This window comes from Corvus kubaryi, unplaced genomic scaffold (assembly GCF_017639235.1).
Source record: "Corvus kubaryi isolate FWS band 111438036 unplaced genomic scaffold, C.kubaryi_AGA036_p1.0 37341, whole genome shotgun sequence".
NCBI lineage: Eukaryota > Metazoa > Chordata > Aves > Passeriformes > Corvidae > Corvus > Corvus kubaryi.
Window position 1 is genome coordinate 10132250 of NW_024581112.1, and position 27541 is coordinate 10159790.

Here is a 27541-nt window from a genome sequence, read left to right on the forward strand (position 1 = left end):
TTAATCAGTTACTTAAATAAACCCGACAGCTACATAAAACTCCTTTGAAACTAAATATAAGGTTGAATTATATAACAAATGTTTTAGCTGAACTCTTGGTATTAGATGGGCAATTATTCTGACTGTATTTCAAATTTCATTTCACATTGTGGTAGCATTCCTTGAACTTTACAAGGCAAAGGCATTAATAGAGTTGTGTCTGAACACTTTAGGGTCTAGAAAACGGTCTTAAAATGAGACATTTCCTGAGAGACTTCTGCATAGAAAGAAACTGGGTCCACATGGCATCATTTACCAAAAGAAACTGGGTCCACATGGCATCATTTCATTGATACATTATGCTAATGAGGCTTTTGAAAGAAGACTTTTCACTTAGAGCTACTTTTCCCTGAATGTAAAAGCTATGGAAAATGTGTGGAAAACATTCGCAAAGTGATGATGGCAGCTCTATGCTTTATATGTTATTTTAATGAGCTACCTGTTAATAAACCATTTGCTTTAGCATATAAACAGGAGGATTTATGCATAATGCAAAACCCATAAGAAGGCTTATTCTTTGGTGTAACTGTTTCCCAAATCAGAGAGGCACATTGTTCCAGTCTTCCACAAACTTCTGTTATCAGTATAAAAAACTGCTGCCTACTGGCTTCAAGTTCTTTTCATGTGAGCTGGTATGGGGAGTAAGGGACTCGGAAGCAGAGAATTTAAAGAGCAGCAGGTTCCTTGGATCTCTGCTTTGCACAGCCTGGGATCATAAACTTGTCATCCTGGTTACTAACAGCAAACAGGAGGTATCTATACAATATCCCCAATTCTAATGATTTGTGGAGGCAAGTTCATCTTGTTCTTTCTATGTGTTCTTCTGTAGTGGAGCTTTCTGTGTCAATTACTGCTGCTAAAGCCCTAAACAAGCCCCTCTTCTTCAAAACACAGACAAAAGCAACCATTGGGTTTATTCACAATAATGCTTGGATTAGTTAAAGGAACCACATTCACCAACAGGAAAAGAAAAGTCAATTTCTAAGCTATTGAATAACACTGCTATGTTTGGAAAAGATTTTTCTTTTGTAATTCTCCTTTAATTTCCTCCCATCCAAAGCTGCTGAGAGGAGTCTGAAGCTAGGTTTTCATGAGTGAGTAAAGGAGGCCAGCAACTGACTCCTATTTAAAATAAATGGTCCTGGAAATGTTAGGTAACATTTCCATAAATACTTGAGTAATTTGAGGTTTAGGTTCCTCTAAAAGTCATCCAGTATTTCCAGCTCCCCAAGTCAGACAGGGAAAAGGCAGACCAGTAAAACAATCCGTACTATCAGATAAGCAGGGATTGAATGAAGGCACATAAAGCACAAGAAAATGAGGAGGAAACTGAGGACACAGGAGATGCCTATGTTCAAGAAGTTTATACACTGAGAGGCATAAAAGGCAGTTCAACCGGAAAAAGGGTAGACAGAAAAAATATCAGACTCTATAAACTGAAACATTACTTTCAGTCACTTAGGTTTGCTTTGGATTTTGAGATACGACCTCAGTAAATTCACATAAAATTGTATAACTTTATCACCTGACTCACTGCCTCTGAATTCAGCTTTTTTTTTTTTTCATTCTGCTTCCTGATCAGATTAGAAGGTGTCTGAAGTTAAACTGTGCATTCTGGTAACCTTTCTGAATAGTTTTGCTTTCTTCATTTCAGTTGTTGTTTTTCAATTTAAAAATATTATTAAAATACCACTTTTGGGTGGGTAGTGACTACAATGACACTGTGTAGAAAACCAAAGCAATTTGAAGCAAGCTAGACATTCTAAGTACATTTTTAAAATACTTTATTGCTTAAATAAAATAAATCCCTTAGTCTACCAATTACTTTCAGATGTTTGATTGTTTATTTTTAAAAAACTGTCATGTCAACCATTTAGAACTGACAAGAACTATTTTGATATCTTCACAAGTTTCCTCTAACGTCTGCTCCCCTCCTTATGTTGGGAACTACATACTCATCTTCATTGTCTCTTGTATTTGTCTTAATTTTGCTCTATTTTATTTTATTATTGAAGGAAAAACTTAGCAGAGCTGTTTGCGGCAAGATTTAGTTACAGGAAACCCAACAGCTAAGCCCCAGTTTCAGCTGAGACAATTAGACTGTTGATTTTGGTAGCAGCTCGGGACTTCTATTTGACCCAAATGCCTTTCAAGTCTATCTGCCAGTTGATGCTCAAGTCTGAAAATACTCTTGCTACAGATAGAGGGCTTTGTTTCCTTTTCATTTGAGGTATATTTCTATCCAAATCTGAATGTTTTGCTGAAATTCTTCTACATTCACTGGAACAGATTAAAAGAAAAAAAGGAAATAACAATATTTTCCAGAACTTTCAACCTCTTTTAAAGTTTGCTTTCCCCTTAATTCTCTGTTCCTTGATATCTGTGAATTGTTGAGGACAGTGTTTTTCTCAAAGCAACTTTGCCATTCATGAAAATTAGTGGGTGCTAATTTGTAATGCTTAGCTTAACTGTAGTTTTTTTCTGTATTGAAGCTATATTTAACAGCTTATATTACTGTTTCACCTGTTGTAGTAAAGGATTCTAAAATACTAACAAAAACCATGTAATACTTTTTTAACAGTGATCTATATTATTATCTAACACCAGAAGATATTTATCAAAAGGTTTGAAGAAATTACTAATGAAAAGAGGAGAGTTGTTATACAGTCTTTTCATCAACTGCTACAGAAACTTCACAGCTGAATTATGAAAGTCCACAGCCATTCTTGGATGGATGTTTTGTTAAGTGGATGGGCCCTAAAACTTTATGGATGCTCTGGGAGAATGTAAGTACTAGCTGGGAAGCGTTTTATTCTCTCTGCGTAGTTTGTGGGCTGGAGCCTTTCGCATTTTTTTTCCTCTTTTTGTTTCTTTTTTTTCTTGTTAGACTTTTCTAGCACCCGATGTAGGGTAGGTCACAGCAGCTGATGCTGGGCGAAACAGTTACCAGGGACAGCTCCGGACGTGGAGTGGCCAGATCCTAAAATCCTGTCACTGCACGAGTCCGCCCCACTGGGTTCATAGTTCAGTGCTCCCCAGTGGGAATCACCCCAGTGAACTCCAGTGGGTTCCCAGAGCGGGGTTGTTGACAGGGCTGGTGCTCTACAGCCACACTGTGGAGTCACGTTTGTGTGACTGCTGGTTTTTCATCTCAGACAAATTGTGCATGACTTCTCCACAAGCGAGAAATGCTATTGAATGTGGCACTCATCCTCCTTAAAAGATGTCCAGAAAGTCTGAGGGATTTACATGATTAATTCTTACCATGTGGATTCTTTTAATTAGCTTTCTAGAAACCAAAACAGAGTGTAGGACACTACTGCAATGCAACTTGTTAAGCAATAATGCATTTTTTCTTCCAAAAGTCACACTTGATAACAAACAATACTCATAGGCATAAGATGACTGTGGACAGTATGAGCTAATGTCTCGTTGTCAGAAACTTTTCCATTAAGGCTCAGAATGATGTTTAACATACTCTTCCCATTATTGAGCTAAACTAAACATTGTATTAAGTATGGATTTCTCAATGAATGTTACTGCTGTTTAATTTAGCATGTGCATACATATGGAAGTGGACACGTGTACACATGCATTTTGGGGATCAAAAGCACATCAATACCGTGGTTCACTCTATTCCCAGGATAAAATGGTTTTTGACATATCCTTTTTAATGAAACCTGCCCTGACTCTTTTCCAACCACACAAATAGATTTAAACCAAGCTTCTTTTTATAAACACAAAATGCCAAAGCTACATATCAAACAATGGAGAATGACTGAAAGGATAGATTGTTTTATCTAAAAGATAAAAAAGTGCTGCTGAGGATGATTACCAAAATCTATGTGCCACATAATTTTCCACTCAAAATTCAAAAGCTTTGGTGTATAGCAAACACTTGAACAACTTATCAAATCCTGTGTAGGTGATGGCTTTAAGACAACTTCAGTTTTAAGCCTTTGTACTTTGTTTTTGGTATTACATAGAACTCACTTAGGATTGCAAAGCTGAATATACTTACATTAAGATTTCAGGACAGGGCAGAAGAAGGACAGGTTGGTTCCTTTTCACTCTAAGAGACCTAGATTTTCTGATTGTGTTAGGCCTGGTGTTACTTAGTTGATTTTAAGTTGGTCCCTAGGGGGAAAAGAAAGATTATAAGAAATGTATGAGCACACTATCCTTCCCCCCCTGACCCCCCCCCCCCGCCCCGAAATATTAAGAAATATTAGTCAAAATTTTCAAACTTTTCAAACATAGTGGCTTAGCATAGTCTTTTAATTCCATATTCCAGCTTCTTATTCAAGGTCTACTGTTCAGAAGTATGAAAACCTAGCAACTCATTCACTTTGAGTAGCCTTTTTAGTTATTCAGTGCTTGTGAAAACTGATGTAGCAGTTTGAATATGGACCAAAAATCCTAGTGTTTGGTGTTTTTGTTGGCAATCCTGTAATAATTATGCTGTAAATCAAAATATGGGTTTGGATTTCAAAAGTGCCTTGAGCCTTGTTCCCACCCTTCTACAGAGACACTGCATAACTTTTTCAGATTACAAGGTATAAAATTATCAGTCTGAAATACAGATGAAAAACTTTTACCTAATCTCATATTTCTCCATGTGTGTCGTGCCCATGAAAATGTGCATACAAACCCTTTCATGCAACACATAAATAAAATAATTAGTTCCCAAGAGGCATTGTGCTTGGAACTACCAAAGTCCCGGGCATTACTGCACTCATAATGTGAGGATACTAACAAGGGGAGCCACAGACAATGCTAGTGTCCTACATAAAATAAAATCTGCTTTTCTCTTTTATAGTCTGATCGTTCTCACACAGCTGCTACCACGTCCTATGTGCTTCGCCTGACACAAATCCCACTGACATGGCTGGGAAGAGTCTGTGATTTGGTGGGTTCAGCTGCCACCGAGATGTTTAGGGTTCAGTTGTGGATGGAGAATTCTGGATGAGTGTGCTCCAGCTGGACTGAGCATATGCTTGGGTGCTGCGCTGGATCAGAGCTGGGGAGGGTCCAGTACCTCTCTGCACAGGCCCTGCCCTCAGCTGCTCACCATATGCTGCACTTGCTGCTCAGCATCCGTCCTACATGGAGCCATGGGCTCCTGAAACCCAGCTCATTGATAAGCAGGGTGATTGCTCTTCAATAGCTGATTTGCTTTGTGGTTGAAAATTGATGTATTTGGCCTAAGATCTTCCTTGCCTGTGTTTTTGCTCTCCAGAGCCCCTGGTTTTCTAGCAGTCAGAGTAACTCCAAGGAGCCAAACATACCCAAAGGTATCTCTCCATTTACTACTAGCATTTAACCAGCTAGGGCAAAATGCAAACTCAAGAGCAGTGGCTCCCAACCTCTGCAAGGCTGCACTGCAGCAGTGCCCTGTACCCCAGCACCCAGTGGGCCCCAGGCAGCTCTGCCCTGGGTGGCCTGGCCACCACGAGACCATGCAAACCTCAGGGGCAGGAGGCATTTGAAAAGGGAGGAGTACTGATTTCACAAGGGAAACCCGCTTGACTGTTTTACCTCAGATTTATTCAAGTCCATTTGAAATGTGCCCACTACCCTATTTCATCTGAATGCCACACCAGGGCTGTTGTAAGGTCTCTCAAATCTGACAAAAGAATTAGTTGTTTTTCTCAAAACAATGCATTTTAACAAAAGAAGCTTGAATTTTCTTGAGAGAGGAATGTTTTCTGCCAGAAGGGAGATGTCCAGACATCACCCCAGTACCTCTGGGGTACACTGTTGCCATCCAGCCCTTGAGTTTCTGATTGCTGGCTGGAATCTGTTTCTCCCTTAGATGACTCCAGCTGCCCACCTAGTCCCAGCATAGGCTCTGAGAGCTGCTGCATCATGGCAGCCAGGTATGCATGGCTTCCTCTCAAAGCCCAAACCCCTTTCAGAAAGAAACTGGCTCCTTTCCAGGCCCTTTGTCTTAGACTATGGATTAGATTAATGATGACAGAGCTTTCTGGCCTCTGATGTAAAATTTATTTTTAAAAATCTCTTTAATGATAGCAGGCTAAGTTTTCTGGCAATACCAAATTTGGTCTCCAATCCACACTTGCTTTGGTAGATAATCTGGTGATTTTCTCCTGACTCCATCCATCTCTTGCAAGCAGATCTCTGATGAGTTTGTGGTGCAGTTTAGGAGATATGTGATCACCTGGGGAACCAATAGGAGATAACATCCTAGTACTGTGGATTATTTGCAGTTGATTTCATCCAATTCATTGGAGCTGTACAAAGAAATGTGTATTTGGCACCTTTCTGAGAGGACACTAAAGCCTGAAGAGCAGCAACTGCCAATGCAGTATCCACAACTTCACTGCCATTTGCTTCCTGGTTTTCTGAAGAGCAGGTTTTCGTTGTTTATCCTGCCAAACAGGCCTTCTCCTTCAAAGAATGAGGCAGTAATTCAGAACACATCTACACCCTATCAGAACTTTTAGAGATGTCTCTGTGCTCCGCAATTCAGCTTGGGATACAAACTTCTCTGCAGCTTGCAGGTATTTAGGTTTGGGGATTTGGCTCAGCTTCTTGTGTGAGTGAGGGGAAGTCACCAAGTCAGAAGTAGCTTTGTATACTTAGAAAAATGGAGATCTGCCAGACTGAAGGGGATGGCAGCTACTTTGCCTGTGACTGAGGAGTGAGGGATTAGGCATTTCAGCCAAACAGCTCATTCCTGCCTCCCGTTTGTACCATCCATGCTGCTGTTACTGCCTTTGCGGGATTAGGGAGAGGGTAAAGGAGTGCCAGTGTGTACCAGAGGGCCCCAGTTTAGCAGCAGCAGTCACATCTGTCCTTTGATCTGCAGCAGGATTTCTCTGCCTTTCTGCCCTGGTCCTGGCCTAGTTCCTGTCCATCCAAACCAGGACTGATCCATCCTTAACAGTCAAGAACAGAAAAATGTGTAGATGGTGATGTTGGAAACAATGGAAATAAAGGGACGGTCTCTGAGGAGGAGAGAAAGGAAGGAAAAGAAGAGGTCACAAGGAAGAGAAATAACTTCATGAGCAGAAAAAGTGCCCTGTCCCCTTTAAACCTCTCCACACAGAGACACTCAATCCCCACCTTTCACTCCCATGTCTTTCCCCATCCCACACCACCACTGCTACCCCTGCTTGCCTTGTCTGCTCCAAGGATGCCCTCAGCTGAGACTTCAGTTTTGCTACACAGTCTAACAAATAAAAAGACAAATTCCAGCTCTAGTAGATCACTCAACAGGCTCCCACTGACTTTTCTTAGGGGAACTCTTGGCCACTTTGAGATACTTTCTTTCACATTCATCTATTATTATTATCATGATGATGATGATGATGATGATCCAGCTCTTCATGTCCTGAGACCAACCACTTGATGTGCATTCTTCCACTTTACTACTTTCAGAACTGAAAATTTAATGATGGGGCAACAATTGGGTTTTTAACCTGAAAAAATAATCTCTTGGAAGATTTCCTACTGATACAATCCCTGTCTTCAATCACATGTTATTTAGTTACATGCAGATCCTGATATATATATTAGGACTATTTGGAGAAGTCCCAAGTACAAGCCATGATGCTGAGCAACTTGAAGCAACAAAAGTCTTTTTTTTGCTATGGAGAAAATAACTCCCTAGAAGGCTTCTTGGAGAAGGAAGGGAGGGAGGGAGGGAGGGAATATGAGAGAGGGGAGAATGAAAGAAATAATTCCTAAGAGAACATTTCAGCATTGAATTTCCTGATTGATAAGTTTCCTTCCATTGGTCTGCTTTTAAGAATTACTTTTTGCAAAATTGTATCTGAAAGGAGAGGAGAGAATTTATTTTATGTTTACTGAATCTTCAAATATAGTGAGGTGGCTTGCACTCTTCTCTCCCTTCTACTCTGCTGCCTGCAGGTATTAGCTGGGTGTAGAAAACGTTCTGAGTTTGCAATTCAAGTGCAGAAAGACAAAAGCAGAAAGGCAGATCTCAAAATCACTGTATTCTCTCTCTTAGCAGAGAAACATCACGATCCCTAGTTAATTTAAGTAGTCACAGAAATATAACTTCTATTTTAAGCAGATAACTTAAGTCCTGCTGATTCAGTATTCAGCCCAAATACAAATGACTTTCATGGAATGAAGCTTGCACTGACTTGATCCACTTAGTAAAATATTTCAGTCTGTTATTTGAGGGAGAAAAGAAGAATCTGATCAAATGTTGGAAATGCCTCTGTAGCAAAATCACTTCTGTACTGATTGATTGTTCTGTTTTCTAGGGAATTTTTAAGGGTTTTTTGTGAGAAGGTACTACTGCAGGATAGAAGGTTGATCTGGAGAAAAGTCACAGGAATGTATAAACATAATTGCATTTTTTGAAAGTAGCATGCTACATAGGATTTCCTAAACTGTACCAGAAAACATTAACATCCTGGAACTGACATTTGCAATTCTGAATTCCAGCTTTCCAAGTATAATTAGTGTCCTTGTAAATGTTTTGGTATCAAAATTGGGGCTTGCTTTGGATAAGACAGTCCATAAACTATTTTTTTCCCTTTTATTATTTCCTTTTCCAGTGTTCCAGAGATGACAGCTGTAAGATTTAATATTTAGAAATAGTAAATTGAAGTAGCATGTTTTAAAGTATTTATTATTATATATATGTTGCTTTCATTTATAATTCGCTTTGTCCTGACATTGTTCTCTTTTTTTGCTTAAAGTACCTGTGATTCATATCTTCCATTATAAAAAATTCACAAATACTTTTACATAACTACAGATTTTGTCTAATCACACACCAAAATAGAAGGTAGAGGATATGAAAATTACTTATGACGGATGAGTCACACTAATATTTTGTTCTAAGCCATGAGAAAAATGAGATGGAAGGGGTGGGAATCAGAACAGATGAAAACCCTTAGTGCCTTATGATCCAAAACCACAACTAGCTATTGAGGTGCAAAATGTTCTTTTTTAAATAAAGTGGGAGAAAGACACAGAGTTTTGTACTGCAAATGCTGGCAGCACATAATGTTGCAATTACTCTCAATATAATGCTTGAATCATAACCAAAACTTTAAGCAACACCAAGGTAAAAGCATTTTTATGCTCCTTCACAGACACATACAAAAAAAAAAAAAAAAAAAAAAAAAAAGGAGTTTGTTACAGTTGCTTCAGAAATGGTGTGTCAAGTTTCTACCAGTGACTGAGAGTAATAACAGAAGGGATGTCATGACATCCTCTTGCCTATTTTGGTTTTTCCATTGTAGTAAATTCACAATCATTCAGATAGTACTCCTGCTAGCTTTACGGGATTTCTGTGCTGCTTAAAAAATGTTGTGTTTTCTGTCTGTCCTGGGGTGACTGTATGATACTGTATTCTCTATAGTCTGCCCTATGCCAGACATGAACCCTGTACCTTTCTGTACCTTTAACAGAGAGGGGGGAGAGCCGGTGGAATTCCTTTGGCTCTGTGTTCAAAACACAGGCTCTATGGCTTCTCCTGCCCGGTGGCTCCGTTTCTGCAGCAGGGAAGAGTTACATTCCTTTTGCTTTTTATCTAGTTTCTTGTTTGTTAGCTAAAGTACAGAGCCCTGGGACTTGGGCTTCTTCTTTTCTTCCGCAACTGTTCAGAACACCAGATTCACTGGGAGGCCTTTCCACCGAGGCCCAGAGGGGCCCACGCCAAGCTCCCGCTCTGGAGAGGAAAAAGCCACACCCACAAGGGACTCTGAAATCTGCCCAGGTTCTCTCCACAGTGAGAGGTTTTATTATTTAGCATTCTTCTTCTTTTTTTTTTTTTTTTTTGTTTTTTTTTTTTGTTTTGTTTTGTTTTTTTTTGTTTTGTTTTCCATGCCTGTGTGCACTTTACTTGTTAAATAAATAAACAGGTTTTTTTTTTTTCCTTTTTCACTTTCCACCGAGGAATTTCTTCCCAAACCTGGTGGGGAAGGGGTGGCTGTACCCTGCCTCCTGTCAGAGGATGTTCATTTCGGACATTCCTCAGAATTTGTCTCAAACGGGGACAAATAATTATTGGCACCCAACGTGGATACTGTGTTTGAAAGGAATCATTCTGACTGCCTTTTACAGGTAATTTTCTATTTCAGTACGTGTGGCTAACTTAGTCTGGATACAAGGCATAATCTTGCTTCCTATTTAGAGGACAGTAATTAGGATCAGTTGCACTGGGTACACTCTCAGTAGGTTATCACTCGCTCGTTATTGGACTTAAGAAGATACATTACTTGCTCCATCTGATGTGATCAGGTAATATTATCTATAATCTGGCTCACTGTTAGGTGAACAAGGTATTCTGTTTCCTAGGAGTATTCTCTTCTTTCATTCCCTCTCCTTGAGCCGGTATCCAATGAAGAGCTCAAGTCAGCAAGACAGTAAACATCCTTCATGAGCGTGTCAGCACCCTCAGGTCTTGGGAAAGGGTGTGCTTTTTTTGGTACCTGATGGAGGCAGGCAGAGTCCTTGAGGGAGGTCTATGCACTATGAGAGTTTCCAGCTTCCCTGGCTGCACCACAGGGGCTTCAATATGAATCTGGCAGACACTTCGGCCTGCCAGGCCCCACTCCAACAAACAGTGGGGAAGGATCTAGGCATCCACGTGGAGACCTGTATTTTGCCATTTATGATAACTTCAGCGTGGTTGTATGTGTGCTGTGAAGTCCAACAGTTACTCTTCAGGATTGAAGTTGAGCTGTGTTTCTCATCATGAGAGTGAATTAGGTAGATAAGTATTAGCTCTGCTTAACACCACTTGTTTGCTCTTCTAGTTATTAGCAGGGGCCCTGTTCATACCCACTCTCCACCAAAATCTGTCCTTTCCTCATATGATAACAAAAGTAGCTGTTCAGTGCATACCATGCTAGGCTGGGCTGCTTTTATGCCACTTTTTCATGCTGTGTAGGAGACATGGAAAGTGAACAGACACTTCATGGACTAATGGTGAAAATTTAAGAACCAAATGGGTGATCTTGACCAGATAATTCCTGTGGACTTTATTCAGAGAAATACATGTCTGACTAATTAGGAACCAGCACAATGCTTTCAGTATCTAGCTGTAAAGGTGTTCCCTTAAGCCAATAAAAGAAAGTTCTCCTTTTTCTCCATTTTTAATTTGCCTCAGCATGCCTGAGGAATTTTTCTACCTTCTTAGTTTATGCAATACTTTGGACTTGTTCTATAGGTATAAACCACATTTTCTATAATCCATCAAGCATCAGTAACTTGATTCCTCATGATTAGGCTATCAGAGGCTAATGGGGTGTGATTACAACTTGTTTGCAAATAGGTATAGTTGTTGTACTTTGTTTAGTCCATGAAAATTCAATAATTTAGTTTTTGCTTGCCAGGCAAAGTGTGAGATCCGTGCCTTGTGGCAGACATAAGCACATGGGGTAATGGTACTCCATTTCTTTAGTGATACTGGAACTATCACAAGATGTGTTTCTTGTTAATAGTGGCTTATAATTGTGATAAGCTTCTCAGGCGTTTCAGCCAAAGCAATTCCTGCAAAACCACCTCCCCAGAAAAGGTTTGTTGGAGCATGGTGAACTGCAATTAAGGACTAGGCCTGCGAGGGCCAAGAAGATTATAAGGAGGTATTACTGGTCCAGACAGAAATTTTGCCAGGTCTTCAGGACAGAGTTATGTATCACTGCATATTTCTCTCTGGTATGTTTCTACACCGTGAACTTGGACAGAAATTCAAATTTGTGATGAAATCCAAACTCTGCTAGGACTACTGAACTTCTGTCTTGAAATTTTTCCTGATTCTAACTAACACATAGAAGGATTTTCTAGTGCAGCCAAGACTAGCTGTTTCTGGGAGAGGTACTTGTAAAAGGAAACAGTAGGTATAAAGGACATGGTGTAATTCAGTCAGGTTATTTATGTGTGCCTCTTAAAAAAAAAAAAAGGAAAGAAAGGAAGAAAAAAAAAAACAAATGTAAACTTTCCAGTTCCTTACTGCTGCCAATCTCAACAAATCAATTATTTATCCATCCTGGAATTTTTATCAGCTTAGTCTCATAAGGAAAAATGAAGTGCACATTTTTTTATATAATCTAATAAAAAGTTAGAACACCTAGTTTGCTAATATATCATGCAATGACAAATGTGCTCTGTTTACCACAGGTATAGGTGGTGTTCCTTACCCTGACTGGCACCAGGCAATTCTTGCTGCTTTGTTGATTTGTTTGGCTAAACTCCATGACCCACACCACATCCTTTTATGTAATTTCTCTCTAAAAGTTAAGGAGAGCCATAAGGACTGTGCTAACTTTTGTAGTGTATATTTGAAGGAATTATTCTAAACCCCATAAATGTAATCCACGTGAATTATATCAGGGCAGAGAATCTGCATACTGAGCATGGGCAGAAACAAGCAAACAGAAGAAAATTCTTTCTTTCATTGCTGATTCCCAGATAGCTGAATATAGAACACTCTACACCTTTGACTTTTTGCAAATGGAAAAAGCTTAAAGGAGATGAAATTGCCAAACACTTTCTACATTGGCATTATAGAATCTCACATCATAAAGAAAAGGCAAAACTTTTCTGTTCAAGTCTCCAGAGTGCTAAACTGATGAAGTAATTAAACAGGCATCTCATTTATTTTTGAGAGCAAGCATTAGATGTTGAGTTGCGTACATGATTAGATACTTCACTGAATAGGGGCTTATGCTGAAGAGGTGGAGATGCCCCCATATTTAGCAGAGAGCAAAATACCAATGGCAGGAAAGTATGGGTGGTTTTCTTTTTTCACCATACTTTTCCTCTTAAATAAAATCAAAGCAATTAAACATAAACAGACATGTTTTATACCCGGATTGGGAGGAGGAAATGAAAAGAAACATGGTCTACTATTATTTATCAAAAAGGAGAAATGTTATATTTGAACGTTTCATCACAGAGGAAAATGCTTTCAGGTTTACAGAGGAAAAAGTACAGAAAATATGTTCAAAATGCTCCCCTTGGAAGTAAAATGCCTACGTGGACTGTAAAGTATGACCTCCTCTTCATTCCCCTTAGGGATTCATGCTGTTTGTTGTCTGTTCCTTTTAAGGCAAGATTTTAGGAGTTTCCCATTACAGGCAAAAAGGAGAATTCCTCTCCACGCTAATATAGTACCCAATAAGCTCATGCCAGTGGCTTATTTGGTCATCTTTACAGTACTACCTAAATATTCACATATTTATCTTCACAGTACCTTGTGAGATAGGGAAGAGATACTACTCCCATTTTGTAGCTGGAATGAGGCTAGGTCCTCTCTCCAAGGTTGGTCAGGAGGTCTGTAAGAGATGCATAGGATGGGGGTATTCCCCGTGTCAGGGCTTTAGTGGGTCAGCCTTCCTTTCTATAGGAATATGGAGCCTTATCCAGAACCAGCAGCACAAGCACTGCTTGTGTGTTTGAAGGAATTATGACACATCCCACCTCTTGAACTGCCTTGCACTTGGGATATGTCCTGTGAACTCAGCCAGATCCTGCGTGTTCCCCTACCGCTTGACTCCCTGCCCCCAAAAAGCAGAGCCTCTACTTTTCCAAGCACTGAATTATTTTTCTCTTATGAGTGTACTTTGCTAATTAAAACTTACAGTACATACTGTGTTTCTATCATGCCTGGAATTTCTGCTCCGAAGTTTCATCGCTAGATGCATTTACATAGGTGGTATTTACACATGTGACTGTATTAGACTCTCAGCTGTACTGCTATGCAGATCTTTGAAGAGACAGCAGCTGTAAGGTGAGTTGTGTGACAAGGCAGCAGTGGTGCTCAGATGTCAGGCATGAGTCATGCAATAAACATGGCAAATGCCATTGAATATATATAAGTATTGGGCTGATAAGAATGACAACATTAATTAAACAGAACTATTTGGGTTGGAAGGGACCCTAAAGAACCTCTAGTTCCACCCCCCCTGCCATGGGACATTAAAAAATTTTCTCAAATATATACAGTACGAAATAGCACAAGCACTGCAAAATAAAGTAAGTACTTTTGACTTAGCTGAAGTCCTACAGACAGCAACAGAAAGAACATTTGGATGGAAGTGTAACTAAGCAGAGATTCTGTAAATATTTCAGCTATAAAAAGCCACAGAAGTCCGGGCTTTGATGAATCCCTGAGAATAAAAAGATTTACTAATGCTAATTCTAAAGATAGATACCTCTTCTGAGTTAACAGAAAGATTTTGGTGATAGAATGTTTCTAATCACAGTTTTAACACTTCTGAATTTATGAAGATGTGTAGAAAATACAGATCTTGAATAAAGATGGATTGTAAGATGCTGACAGCATTCTGGCCAACAGAATGGGAACAGTCTTTTAAAGTATGAATCAGATGTGTATCACTTTAGATTAATTAAGAACAAATTCAAAATGATATTAGTTCATTAATTTTACTTTTTCATAAATGTATAATTGAGTCTCATATCTGTCTTTTCAAGAGGTGGCAAGTAGGATTTTGATGGAGTGGGATGGAGTGGCTAAATCTAAACTGTTTGCCATATTGTAGCCCTCTGAACGTGGCATGTAACTTCTCTGTTCTAGAGTTCAAACTGCAGTTAGTACTAAAATTAAATTTGCATGCATATGGGAGAACCCTCCAGGAGTTAAGTCCTCTTTCTTTTATCCTTGGTATTTTAACCTGAACTAATTTCAAGTCATATGCTACAACAGCTATAAAACCATTTTATAGATAACTTCCACCCTTCTTCTGGATAACAGAGTGACATGACAGTCAAAGTGATCTATAAACTTGTAACTTCCAACATGGATATAACCTTACCCAAAGATAATTTCTGTGTTACATGTGGTAAAAAATAAAACTGTCAGCTGTTTCCATGACTTAAAGTGTGGAGAATTTAACAGACTTAAATACCTTCACTGCTGTCCAAGTCATAGACACATGGGGATCATAGAATCTTAGAATGGTTTGGGTTGGAAGGGGACCTTGAAGATCATCTGGTTCCAACACCCCTGCTGTGGGCAAGGACACCTTCAACTAGACCAAGGCGCTCAGAGCCCCGTCCAACCTGGCCTTGAATTTCCTTGGGACTTAAATATTTCCTAGGGACCTACATATCATTACTGATTTCATGTGGGATGACCTCAGATTCCATCTTCAGAAGTGGTAATCTAAACCTATATGGAAGCACAGAGGTAAATGGAATCTTCAGCTTTTGGAAACTGGAAAAATACCAGCCATTTCTTCCCTCAAAAACTGACAAATGCAAACAAAACCATGAAATTACTTATGTTCCCCAGCAGCTGGTTAATGCCTTTAGTTTCTTAGGCAATAATAGTACAAGGCTGACTGGGATAAGTTTTAGGTCTGGCAAACATTAAAAAGATACTTCAGATCTTAGCAGGATTGCTGGCAGGTTTAGCAGATACCATATTTGGCTATGAACACAGTAAAACAAAGGATATGGTTATTTTAATTTAAAACTGGACTTGAAGAGGATGAGGTCTGATGAAGGAAGATGGGTCAAATTTGTATCTGACGGATAGATACAGCTGTGTTAGAGATCAAAACTAGCAACAGAATTGCACAGCTATTAACGTCCTATTTTTACATCACTATTTTCAGGTGAATTTTTATTGGGGAAAGAAGTGTAAAAATATCTGATGATACGGGATGACACTGACAAAGGATGGGGAAAATCAGATATGCTCCAATTCCCCAAAATCACAAGAGAAAGTGAGCATTTCATTCTCCTAAAATGAGCTCTTCTTCAAAGAAAGATAGAAAGATATCCCTGTGGGTTACTTTTCCCCCAAAGATGAGATCTCCATTAATTAGAGGTATGGATTCTTGCAGAGGCCACCAGTTCACTGAACATAAGTATCTCCAGCAGAGGATATGAAATGTGGTTTCTAAGAAGCCATGTATCACCTACATGGTAGATCCTGTTCTGAGACCAGCAAAAGACAGGGTTAAATTGCGCAGAATATGTAGAGATATGTTGTCAACTTATCTTCAGCTGACTTTGCTTGAGAGCACACAAGAAACAGCCTTGTTAGATGCAGGGTCCACCTCCCTCAGAATCCCTCCCTCATATCAGCCAGCAGGCAGGTCATGTAACAGCTCTGAGCTAATGTCTTCCCATCTACAGAATGATTATATTAACATTTACCCACCTCATTGTGGAAGCTGGAAGAGATTAATTAACATGTGTAGTTATTTAAAGCTCTTGGACTGAAAGCTGCGCTAGAGATCCAAGATATTTGCTAATATTATTATTATTTCTATACCCAGATGATTTGCTCACGTGTTTGCCACATGCCAGCACAGAAACCTACTGGATGCAACGCAGCGTTGGACCGTTGGTCAAATGAGGTCAAGGGTACAAACAACAGTTCTAACTGGCAGGGTGCTTTGGAAGATCCAACCATCCTAAGGCTTTATTGCCACTCTTTGGCCATACAGAATACAAATCAACTTCAGTTTATGATTCTATTAGCTCCAAATTCACTAAGGAATGATCTGGGAATTCATTCCAGCAGTGTGCAGTCTCATTTGAGCAGATGTCACAACCTCCACCTCGGACTGAAAGCTCAGTGTGAGCCAGCAGAAAATACAGTTTTAATATGCTGGATAATAAGGCAAATGCTGTTATTTGGAACTTCTAGCAAAGACACCTGCTGACAGCTGGCATTAAAAGGGCAATGACTCCTGCTAGAGACATTGCAAAGGGGGAAGAGGCAAAATCTGATCCTTGCTGAAGTCAAGGAAAGTTTTGCCATTGACTTGAAACATGCCAGAATTTTTCTTACAATTGTTAATGATTTATATGTCTATCTACAAGCTTATGGGTAGTTCGTGAAATATTTATACACAGGCAGATATCCATAGTGTCAAATAATGGGGACACTGAGATACCAAAGGAATATAATTAGTGTAATAAATATCTAGTAGAGAAAAAAAGATGTATCACACCTTACATTAAAAACTGATTGATTCTAGAGTTTGTTACCATCCCAAATGAAAGTCATAAACCAGACCATTCAGTGGTGTTGTGGAAAAGCACTTTTCAATGCTTAGTTTGTTTGTAATTTCTAGTAGCAAAACGTCGTCCAAGAATATGGGGAAAGGAAAGAACTCCTGTGCATTCACTTTGTGCAGCAAATACATTGACTGACTCCTCTTTACATTTATGCAAATCCATGGGCTTCTATGGAGATCATTAATAATTTAGGCAAAGCGAGCTCTGAGGAGAACCAGCTCTGGTTTTTGATCATGTATTTTACCAAGTGTCTCTTTCTTCCTCTGTATTTCAGTATTGTCAGTCTCCCATAAGTGTCTAAATTTTTTTCTTGAAACTATATTAAAAAAAAATTGCAGCTTTTAATAACCTGCCAATAAAACCTCTGCAGCTGAGTCTGCAAAAACACTTGTTTATTCTCTAAAGGGAGCAAGTTTGCATATAGGTTTTTGAGAATGCTGGGAGAATGTTTCTCTTGAAGTAATTTTTTCCAATAAAATCCCAGAGTGCTTTTTCAAGGGGTTGGTCTGACAGACCTTTCACAAGCTGAAAAAATTTAGACTGGTTGTGTCTTTCCAGTGTATATATCACTAGCTAAACACACAGACGTGTGTTTTTATGTGAGGTTTTTATGCAAATCCTGGACAAGTGCCTGACACCTTGTTTCAAAGCAGGCACAGTCAGCCATCAACCTAGAGCAACAGGCAATCCATCTGCTGTAAAGTACCATGGGCCAGGGAAGAAAACCAATGAGAAAGCACCATTGAGCTGTTCCTACTTGCAGAAGACTCTCTGGTTGCTTTGGTGTAGTATAACTTACACAGTAAAAAAAATACAATTATCTACACTCGAGAATGCAAGCGTGAAAGGTTCCAGTGGAATAGCCATGCAACTCCTTTCCTGTGAAAGGGTCAGCAGCAAGGATTCCCCCTCCTGGTGCTTCAGGACTCAGTTAAAGCTGTCACTACCTTCTGTGCATGTCTGTGGCCTTTGGGTCATCTCTGTCTTTCTGGGTGAGATAGAGAGATGCCGGAGAAACTACAGGGTCTGCTTACTTTTACTAAAATCCTGGATTTGGAGGAACTCACAGTGACCAGGCGATACCATAGCACACACTACTTCCATTTAGGTGAGTAAAGCAGTATGAAGTTCACTTGAAGAATGGAAACTGAGTTGCCTCTGGGCATTTTTTCCAGAATGGCTGTTGCAAAGAGACCCTATCACCACAGCAAAGGCATTAGACTAAATAGTCTGTGTTGCTGTGGTTCCTCTGGTAATGCAGTAGCTGCTGTCCTATCACAGCGAATCTGTGGCCAATGAATTCACCAGTCCAGTTTCAGACAAAAAATTGTGGGTAACATACTGGTCCTTAGGAAAACATAATATGGTGGTTTGCAGACAGAAGAACCCTGTGGCTTCTGTTTTCTTCCTCCAATGTAATTGGCAGTGGTAGATTTAAAAGGTGGCCGTGTTTTTAAGGGATGTGTAACTATAATCAAGTCTCACTTTGCAACATGCATTACACTCCATGTCCAGGTAACACAGTTCCACCTGCTTCTATCTGATGCAATCACATCACATGTCATAATGTCTTTCAAGTTTCAGTAAGTACTCTGTTTAATTTTTTCCTGCTTTATAGTATTTTCTTCCTAAATCTACCTCTAGATCCTGTAATACTCTTAACATATCTGCAAATCTACTACAGTAGCTACTTTATTTAAATAACAAGACTCCCCCTTTACTGAGGAATTAAGCAACCCTTGTTGGCAGCGGTCTGCTAGAGTGCTTAATTCTGCAAAGGTTGTGCAAAACCCAGGCTAAACTATTGAAAGAATGTTTAAAAAAAACCAGAACTGAAGGTTTGCTCTGTTGCAGAGCAAATAAACTTGCATTAGCTCTTCAAAGCAGACCTCATTGTTCAACGTCTTTGAGGCAGCTGTTGCTTTCTCAGCAGAAATGCCTGTGATTCAGTTTAAACTGGTCCTCTGACTTTTTTCACTGCATCAAATGATATCAGTGGAAAACTGTGCTCTACATGACCAAGAAAGTATTCTACAATATTTTAAGTAAGTCTCTCTTTACAGCAGAAAACTGAGAGTAACATGAGGAGATTATCCCGATTTGGCTTACACATGGACACTGTCACTTCTCTGAGCCCGAGCAAGTCTTTGATTATTAATTAATGTCAGTGCCTCTCATGAAAGAACTCGGGAGTGATCAGTACAAGTCAATGTGAGCAACAGGCGCAAGATGACTCTTCAGGTCTCATGAATTGCTATTGCTCAGCAGCAAATTGATACTGCTGGTATGAGCAGACCAATCTCATTCCCACTTGGTGGAAAAGCCTGTGAACCAAAAGTATAGCAACAAATGTATGTGAAAGTGTAAATAGCCCACTGAAAACACCATTAGCAGGTAGACTGTTGGTTTTCAGTCAGGGTTTAAAAACAGCTGGGAGGGGGTATTGCTTCCTTTGGGAGCACAATTGGAGAAAATGAAGTGATGTCTCTGCTCTCAACAAAATGAAGTGCCTAACACTGCCAGTTTTGTAGTAATGCTGGTTAGACCTGAAGACAACTTACAGCCACAAGACTTTCTAGGATAAGTATGAATAAGTTTTGTTACTACCAACTTCGAGTTAGGAAAACAAAGGAAAATGGAAAGAATCGCTTGCCTGAAGGTTCCCAGAAAGTCACTGGCAGTGCCAGGCCTTAGGTCTCATGACTTGTTGCTGAGCTCTGTGTAGAGTCACGTATCTCTTTGCACAAAGATGTTAGCAGCCAAGTTTCATTCCCCTTGGTGGAAGAAGTCCAATTCATGTCAATGTCAACTTGGCTTAGGTCACAACTAGACACTGAGTAACAAATTTTCTTTTTTTTGGTATCTGTACTAAAAAGCAGACTCAGACTTTCTGTTTGCAATGTAGTTAAACAACTGCGTGTACATATCAGATTCGTATACATGCGAACAGGTCTCAGCTTGTTCATTTTCCAAGAATTTGAGTAAATTCCTTATCTGTTGACATGCTGATCAGTCTTTCATTACCAACATTTATATAAAGAGAATACATACACATAATCTGTGTCACTAAGTGTATGTATTCTACAAAGACATATAATTTTGAAGGTGCAGTAATACAGAATATTTCTAGCATGCCTAATTTCCCATTAGTATAGTTTAAATTTAGAGAATAAAAATTCTTAAACCTTAGTTATTTTTCTCAATTCTTTAAAAAAATGTAACCCTCCCTTTGAAGGCTGGTGATGTGAGATATTAGTGAGTTAAGTTGGGCGTCTTTTGTTTAAAGTTGTTAATGTCTATCTCATCTGTTCTCTCCTATCATCTTCAATTTATCAACAGTGTGGAGTAATATGTTTGATTCATTAGAAGTGAAAAAAGGATGGCAAAAGCAAGTAAATATGTCAGTTAAACCCCACAAGTATTAAGTCACCTCAATTTGTTTGTCTGGTAAAAACTGGGCTCTCATTGGGTGAACTGAGGCCAGCTTGATTCACCACCAAAATGCGAATCTGGATCTGACATTGAATTTGCAGATGTGCTTAAGAGAAATCCTTTGAGTTTTGAAATAACTGACTTTAAGGAGAGCCAGGAAAATGTAAACAGCATTGTCAAGCAGAATGAAGTTAATTAGTTACTGTCATTACTACTGAAATCAGTCTCGATTTGACATCTTGTTGATTTTCTCATTATTTTGTCTAAATAAAGATTAAATTATTTCTTTCAATTCATTTAGATTACACAAATCTAGGATGTTTCTGAACAATCTTCTTGCTTATAAACAACAAAAGGAAGTGATGTCATACATGAAGTTAACTAAGAAGTGAAGCTTTTGTGTGTGCAAAAATTTCAGTTTTAGAGGTTTCAGGGGAGAATGAGGTATAAGCACTGAAAGAAAACCAGCATGAGTTGGAGTGAAGAGTGCTGAAAATATCAAGCATATATTGAAAACCCTAAGCATGTAATTACATGCTGCCCTTGCAGAGAAGGCTCTCTAATTGTAAATTTGGGCTTTTGGAGGTGATCTTAAAAACAATGCTGTAGTGAAAAAACAGGACAATGTCTCTCTTTCTTGAGTCTCTGTTTATGTCGGCTGTCATCCAAAGCTGTCAAAGAATCAAGCCCTCTTAGCAGAGATTTCCCAGGTGCTTTCTGTCTGGTTGAAGTTTACATACAGGCTGATTCAGAAGTGCAAGAACTACAATTGAATTACCCATGTCCAAAATCATTTACGCTTCTGTTCTCTGGTATTCAGTTGAGCCACAGAGCATCTTTTGGGTCATTTAGATCCACAACAGCCCTTCTAATGGAAGTGATGTACTTTACATGTCAACACAGACTAACTTATCTGGCTCATATTTTCTCTCTTGGAATGCAAGACCTAGAATAGATGCCATTGTAATACTTGGCTTTCATTTAAAGACCCATCTACTGATGCCTGATGGAAATATTTTTAAACACTCAATTTAGAGATAATTTTGCTCATATGTTACAGATTTCTTCTATTCCTTTTTCTCCAGCTCAAACTACCAGCAAAAAGAAAAGGGTTTTTTCTGATTAAGATTTCAGTCGTATTTTATTCGTGCCTCTAAAGTGCTGAAACTTCCAGAGCAATCAATGATGCTGTCACAAAAAGAAAATTGCACCTGTTTTTAAAAAGCAACATTTAAAGTGAACATTTATGTCTCACTTTCCTTACTTTTTTAAAAAATAGTAACTCTAGTATTATACCTGATACAAATGATGACAATATGCCTAAGTTTTAAAAAGTGTCTGATCCTCAGTTTGAGACACTTTGAGGCAATCTTGTTCTCAGAAGTGGGTGGTCCATGCTTGGTTAAGGTTGGCCTTGTTGTGCTGTCTCCAGCTGGGCATTTGGAAAGCCAGATATCTAAAATCACTCTTTGCTTTGAATGCGTGTTCCAGTCATCTGATGTGTGTGGAATTTGAAGCAGCTAAATATGTGCCCACAAACTGGACGACTGATTGCAAGAACAAAAATTGAAATCAGTTTTATAAATTATCAGTGATTGTTCAAATGAAAAATAAGTTACAATTTGAGAGCTGAAATGAACCTAAATAAAAGATTGCTAAGAAACTCTGTAAACACAAGTCTGTCTTTAACAAATGCAATCAGTTTTGTTATCACTGTTACCAAGATGGTGGCAGGTGGCCATGAGTTATGGCAATTAGCCAACAGAAAAATACTGTCCTGAGTTAAAAAACTGGTGAATGCTATGATGTGTAAAGGGGTATCTCTGCTTTTGCCAGAAAAATCCCTAAAAACTTTAGAAGGAAAGAAGCATTTGCTGCAACAGAGAAAGAAAAGGGTCAACTATGAGGTAAATAGGGTACAGTTAGAATGTCTGGGCCTTTTGCTTTTTTAACAAATCTTCCAAAAATTCTTCCATAAATCACAGTGCTGCCTATCATAAGGGCAAAGCCTTATTTGAGCCCTCAGGTATGGTATAAAGGACTTTGCATGTTTAATCCATGGAATGGGGAAAACAAAACTTGCGATTCTTAAAAACTAACAAACAGAAATAAGAAACTTCAGGTCTATGTGCCTTGCATTTATCAGTCATCAGGTGGACTCCTCTCAGCCACCTCAAGCTAATGTTGAATTGGTATCACATCCTTCTAATCAAAATGCTCCTTTGTGTGTATCTCAAGCACTGCTGCCTTCAGCCCACACAATGATTGCTTGTTTGCTTCATGTTTACAAAATCCTTTAACAAGATATGTAGAGCTTAACCAAGGAGCTTTGGCCAACATTTTCCAAATGTCACTGCCTGAAGCCTGGCTTCTTTTCAGAGGTGCTGAGCATCAAAACTTTGTCTAAAGACTTGGAGAATTATTTGTTGTGCTCAGCATTTTGTGGCTAAGCACAGATTTAAACACCTTAGTCCAGGCACTCAGTATTTTTGTGTTGGGGTTAGGGACTAGGTGTTACAGCACTGAGCTACAGAGCTTCTATCATATGCATACAAATAAGGTGAATATTTAGGGAATACTAATGATCTGTTACAATGATGAGAACAGTAATCCTTTATTGACATATTATATATGCATAAGGCTAGTTTGTCTTGCAGGTATTTTTCATTCTGACTTTCTTCAGAGGAAATTGTAGGTACTGATGATCAGGAATGAGTTCCTGCATGAGGACATGAATTTCTCTTGGCAGAAGGAGTGACTGGCAGTGCCCTTGCCTTAAGCCTGCTGACTTGGAAAAGTTATTGTTTTAGGACCATAACTATTGTGCAAATGAGGTTGGTGCAGGGATCAACGTGAGAGTTATTTGATTTTTTTCACCTTACTCTTCCTTGACTGGATAATAAGGGAAAAAAAAAATCCCTCCTGTCTACGCTGATTCCATGGAAACCTAAAGCAAATCACTACTAGCCAGCCATATGTGCATGGGATCAGCTCTTCACCAATCAAACTGTGCCAGAAGTAGGATGTACAGAGGTCAGGTCTGGATTAACTGTTTTATGGAACAGAATTAAGTAACAAACTTTGCGGTTGAGTCATTCTGAAAGAAGTGTGGCTCAGTGAAAGGGAGGGCCGACTTCCGATTTCATGTCTGAAGCCACCAGAGGTCAGGTTCAATGTGAGAAATGTGAAGTAGAGTTCGTATAAGTGATTAACTTCCAGATTCAAGCATGTTCTTTGCATAGGAGTGTAAGGATGGGGAAATGTTCATTGAAAAATATTATTTCATTCAGATTTCAAAGTTTGCTTCACTTCTCTGACAAGTTTTGATTTCCTTTTTTTATATCTTCCTGCAAAATTGTCTTGTGTTACATGAAAGGAACATCCTCTCAAAGTCACAAAGTAGGAATAAGCCTTTCTTGAGACACAGATTCTTATTTTCGTATGTTCTTATTTTCATTGAACTTCAAACTTCAAGCATCACTAGTCTCCTAATAAATTTCTTTGTCTTTCATGTTCTTCCAGTCAAGTTGCCCCATCACAGAAGAAAGTTCTAGAAGTAAGACATCTTTGAAGTTTAGGTCCCCCCATGCTTAGGTGGCAGCTCTGTGGTGGTTTTAGGGTTACAGTTTCAGTCAGAAGTATGCATGTTGCTGTTAAGCCTCATTTTATTCTCTAACAGGCAAATGAACAACTTTTTGTAAGATAACCTGAGATTTTTCTTCCCCACACTGCCCCTGCTAATATATTTATCTACTCCTGTCTTTCAAAAATCAGAGGTAATGATTCCTTATTTTTGCTGAGAGAGAAATCATCTTATGTTTATTACAGTGCTTATGTATGGGCAGATATCACAAATTAGCCAAAGCACTGGAAGTTAATTTCCTAGCTGTCTACCAGCCACTTCTCTATTTGCAAGTGTCCTGACTCCTGCATGAAATTAGGCCTAAATTTACTCAGTTTCATCTTAAGAGATAATTTTCAGCTACTTTCCAGGAGCTTATAGAAGCTTGTTTAGTTATTAACTAGCTTTAAATATATTTAATGACTTGGACCTTGTACAACATTTGAAAAACACCAAAAAATATTCTTGATACTGAATAAATAACAAGAGCAGACCATGAAAAAATAAGATGCAGGAAGCAACTAGTAGAATTGTGATGATAGAAAACACTTGTTAACTCCTTCAGTGCAAACAGAACCTTGGTACTGAGGTACACCTGGTCTCACTTAACCCACAGCTCATTTTCTATGGTGTGTTATTGCCACCTCCCTGTCCTTAGAGTGCTTCAGAAGCTGGATGCAGGAGGATTGTTCTGATACTTTGTGCTTGCATTTCTATGTAAATATGTTTTAATCAAAAAGATCTGGCTTCTTTGGGGTTTTTTTCTAAATGCAAAAATCATATAGTCTCTTGAGGACATCTAGCTCTTAATGAAAAATACCGTATCTGAAAATTGGCAAGACTGCAACAAGAACTTTTTTCTCCCCACTGTGCTTCTTTTGTGGCTTTCTCCTCATTATTGTTAGAGCCAAGAAGCTACAGCCCTAGCGGGGCCATTTTGGAGCTGGCTGCAGTTTGCTACACCTCCTTCTTCCGAGTGGTAAGTGCTCTTGATTCCTGCTGTATTTTTTTAATACTCTTATTTGTTTTTCTCTGCCACACTTAAGGAGACAGTGAAAATGGAAAGATGCATTTCTGAACCAGAGTGAAATGCTAAGGCTTTTGAGGTGGGTTTATATTTATTGTTTAAGTGTCATTCTTTTGGGGGAAAAGTAATAACGAGTGTGCATATTTTTATATATATATACATATATAAATGGTTTTTAGAATTCATGCTGGTAACATAATCTGCCATAGCACACTTTGAAAAAACAACACTAACTGAGGAATGATTTTCAGTCTTTTGGCCTCTAAAAAGTGCTGTGGTTTGGTTTTGTACTTTTTTGGGAGGGTAGAGAGGAAGGAGGGAAGGTAGGATGAGCATTTAACCATTTCTGAATTAATTTGCCAACTTCCCTATTCTCTATACATACATGCAGACATTTTCTCCATCCTGTATCTGTTAATAAAATGAAGGCAGAGATGTTATAAAGCTATTGGTTAGGTCTCCTGAAATGGGAGGGATTATATTAGAAGTTTACATCTTATTTGGTAAATCTGCTTGTGAGCCTCATATTTCAGGAAGGCTTGAAATAACCCTGAAAAACATGAATTAAATGTAACTCAAATGTAGTAGGTTTTGAACAGGTTAAAAAATACTTTTGAAAATTAGCAACAGATTTATAATTTTAATGACATATCAACCTCAAACACTACCAGGGCCACCTCAGCAGGTGACTGTAGAAGATGGAGCACAGGGAGCTAAGCCTATTGTGCTTACTTGTTATGTCTGTCTCTTCCCAGGCCTGGGAGGGAAAGTATCTTGTGTTTCTCCTCTGAGGGGATGTCTTCTACCTGTCTATAGGCAAAGTAATCTATCTGGTGTTTCCCATGTTTTTCTGGACTATAGAGGTGGATTTACAAAACACTGAAGCACCATGTTGCACCAAAGGCTCTTGAAATGCCTTGATTTGATGCCACCCAGCTCCTTCCTTTTATCATGTTGAGTTTGATAACAAAATAATACTGTGATGAGGAACTAAGGCATTTATAATTATGATGGTTTTGTTTGTAAAGAGTTAGTTTAAAGAGCATAGTTCCTGTTTCTATTTTTCATTCTAAATAACCTCCAGCAGGAAAGCACCAGATATTGTGGATATTGTGAACGGTGTCTATGCTTGACTCACCTTAAGCAAAGCCCTGTTTTCAAGAAAGTAGGAGTGTTATCTGAAGGCAAAGTGTTAAACTGGGCCCTTATGTGGATGGTTTCCATATTTTAGTAAAAGTTTAAGGACTTAATGCAAATGTTTGAAAACTGTGAAGCTTGAAATATGCCTGCAGTGGATGCTGATAAGATTCTAAGCCACAAAGGTAAGAGAGAAGGGACTCTGACAGAGTGTTAAAAGAAAAGCCATTTATTGCTGTAAGAGGCAATACTGCTTATGACAGGCTGATGACCACTTTCTCTCTTTACTGCAGTCTGACTAAATTCTCTGGTGTTTTACTGTCTATTTCCAAATTTGTAGACTTTAACAATTTAAAGGATGTTTTACTATTTTATAAGGTGTTGTGTTACTAATTCATTTTACTTAATGTTTAAGATTATGAATAGGACTAGATAAAAAAACTAAAACACAGAATCTTGTATTTCAATAGTCGTAAATATAGCAGAATACATGATAAGCTTTAAGGTTTCCACTATGCGTACAGCTCTTCTCAGGCAAGGTTTGTTTGGTTGTTTTTTTTTTTTCAACAGTGCAACAATTCCTTCACATTTTCTTTCAAGCAAACTTAGTACACAGTCCTCTTGCTGGACACTGGCATCTGTTTTGCATCCTGTGGGACATGCGTAGATCAGAATGATGGTTGCTCTGTTTTTCTGTCATCTGGTTCATTACAGTGCTTTAAATGGTTTAAATTGAAGTGCTTTAAATTGTCCTCTAGATGTGTTGCTAAATGGAAGGTTGTGCATAAGGAAAGATAAATGAGCAGTGGAAAGGGCTCCTTCTGTTTTTAAAAAGGTAGAACATCAGGCTGTTCTCCTTCCACAAATTCTGTGTTTATCTTCCATAGGTCTGGTACCCTGGTAGTGTGTGTCCCTGATTTGTCATGGGATGAGCACAATATTCAAAAGAATCTGCATCTGGAAAACTAGCTGAATCTCACTGCTGAAGATGAGTGAGCAGTGGAAGGACCAGGCACTAATATGTGCACTGCAGAAGAATAAATAATTAAGAGGATCTGAATAATTACCATTCCTCCTAATCGATTCAGTAGGACACATATGCCACTGAGGCAGGATGCTGGATGCAGGCAGTACATGGGAAGGAAAGCTAGACAGAAATGTGGCTATTTCAGCCTAATAGCAAGAGTCTGCTGTGTATGTTGGCTATGCCATGGTCAGTGGTATTCTTAACATGGCAACGTATTTTTTCACTCAGCCACCCTGGTAAGCCTGTCTTT

The 27541-nt window shown here is 38.9% G+C and overlaps 1 protein-coding gene across 3 annotated transcripts in view; it reads right to left on the bottom strand.

Annotated features, from left to right (window-relative positions):
* Nucleotides 1-27541, bottom strand: part of COL8A1 (collagen type VIII alpha 1 chain) — a 123946-nt gene that overhangs the window by 26744 nt on the left and 69661 nt on the right. For 2 of the 3 annotated variants that reach the window (XM_042031125.1, XM_042031124.1), the window contains exon 3: nt 4061-4176. The exons of the other annotated variant lie outside the window; for it this stretch is intronic. The gene's annotated coding sequence lies outside the window, so the exon portion shown is untranslated. The remainder of the gene's footprint in view (nt 1-4060; nt 4177-27541) is intronic. 3 annotated transcript variants of the gene reach the window in all.